This window comes from Magnolia sinica, chromosome 7 (genome assembly GCF_029962835.1).
Source record: "Magnolia sinica isolate HGM2019 chromosome 7, MsV1, whole genome shotgun sequence".
NCBI classification, from domain to species: Eukaryota; Viridiplantae; Streptophyta; class Magnoliopsida; order Magnoliales; family Magnoliaceae; genus Magnolia; species Magnolia sinica.
In genome coordinates, this window is record NC_080579.1 from 9193610 (window position 1) to 9195863 (window position 2254).

Here is a 2254-nt window from a genome sequence, read left to right on the forward strand (position 1 = left end):
AGTCTTCCTTGTCCAGGTTTTGCCAACTCCACACCCGCGTGGGAGCTCTGTCATCCACACGTGAGAACGCGTACCACACGAAAGATGCGTGCGAGATCCGAGCTTTCAATTGCAAAAACTGCTTGGGCTCGTTTGGAAGCTTGGATACTGAATGCATGGTAACCAATTAAAAAATAAGGGTGATTCCGAATCTTGGATTCTGTTTGGCATCGCTTCATAATCTAAAAATAAAAATCACTGAAATTTTATAATATATTTATAGATGTTTGAATTTAAATTAGTTTGTCCTGTTTGATAGGATGATGGAAATAAGCCCATTGAAATATATATTTTTGAAAAATAATGATGAAAATTCAGACCTTAGGTACGCCACGTGCACAAAGATCACAAATGAGCCTAAAGTATTTTAACTGTTTATTTAAATGACTGGTGTTTGGAATCAATGATGTGATTTTAATTATGCAACTAATAATTAAATTGTTTTGGAGTGTTATAATCATACTACTTATTTTATTTTAATAGTTTAAGGATACCTTTGTTGTATAGGAGTAAAAACCATATTTCACTCAAATAGCCAAATTATAATAAAAAGCTAAAATTTAAAACACGTCAAAATATTGCATTTCATTTACCTTTGGTTTCATTTATTTACGAGTTAGTGCATTCAAGCATGTTTTTGGATTCCAAATGCACTTAAATATACTCAAACTAGTGTTAGTGATGTGTATGTGTTATTTCCACCTTGTCATGTAACCATCATGGGTTGCACTGCTATGTTCATGTTATGTTTACTTTGTTTATCTGTTTGGCTAGCTCATTTTTTGACATGGGCCCAAACATAAAGAAGATTCAAAACTCAAGTGCATTACCCTTATGAAAAACTATATTTATAAATATAAAGGAAAATGTTTTTCATTTGTTTGAATTTGTTGATTTTTTCTTTGTTGGGTTTAATCACATGTTAGATAGTATTTAGGGAAATTAAGTATTCATATTAAAATCCTTAAATAATCATTTATATTGTGAATCAAAAGTATGCAATGGGAACAATGTTACACACATGCGGGTCGCGGTCGTAATTGTGGTGTGGGGTGGGGTGGGGTGGAATGGTGGGGTGTGGCGTATCTTTAATTGGACTTTTTTGGTTTTCCCTGTATGGATGATGTCGTGGTTATGCACATGGATAAAGAGTCATTATACACCGATATAATATTTAATAAGCTGACATGCACCTACGTGCATTTATTAGGCCACTCATGCGTGCTTCGAGCCCTAGTGGCTACTTACTTTTATTTATAAATAAATTTTCATATCCTTTAAAAATTCACTCCAAAATTTTATCTTTCTCGTTTTCTCTAATTTTTCTCTTAGTTATATTCGCAACAATTCTTTAAGCAAATCAGTACAAGTATTAATTTGTTCATGTGGGCGAGATCATGAGTGTACTTAATCAAAACCGTTCATCAACGGAGAGAGCTGCTATATCTAATGATAGATTTGTTGGATCCCAGTGTATTGGAGATTTTCCTGTGGGGCAAATATGTTTTTAAGACAACTACCGTAATATGCATTGGCCCTTCATATCACGCAGTTAATATATATATATATATATATCCATAATCTCTAACTAGCAATTTAAAAACTAAATTTTTTTCTCAAAGTCTCGAATGTCATGGCAACCGTCTTTGAAAATCATAAAATCATAATCTTTTACAGAAATATTTTCAAAAGGTGGCAGCAGAAAATTAAGTTTTATCCCACAACTCTTAAGCTGATATACATATTTAAGGATCATGCCCCATCCCTCAATGTTAACGAATCAGTGGCATCCTCCAAACAATTAAATTGGAATAATAATGACTAACTATGAAAAAACTACATTCTTAACGCTACGACTAATGATAATTATGATATCTATTATCATCCTTTCGCCCTAAGGATCCGTGGGAACATTTTGAAAATAAGTTAAGAACAAAGGATGCTAGAACGAATAAATGTGTAGCTAATCGCTAAATTAATTTTAAGATATCCGATGATAAATTTATAATAGATTTTGTGCATGATTTGCAAAAGGTTGTCTGTGAAGTCTCTTTTGAATGTATGATAATTGGTATGGCTTTTCAAACTATTGTAATAATTGAAAAACTTCCACCATCTTAGGAGTACAAAAATTATTTGAAACACGAGAAATGATATAAGCTTGAATGACTGCAGCCTTCACATATGGATGGAAGAAAAGACAATAAACCATTTG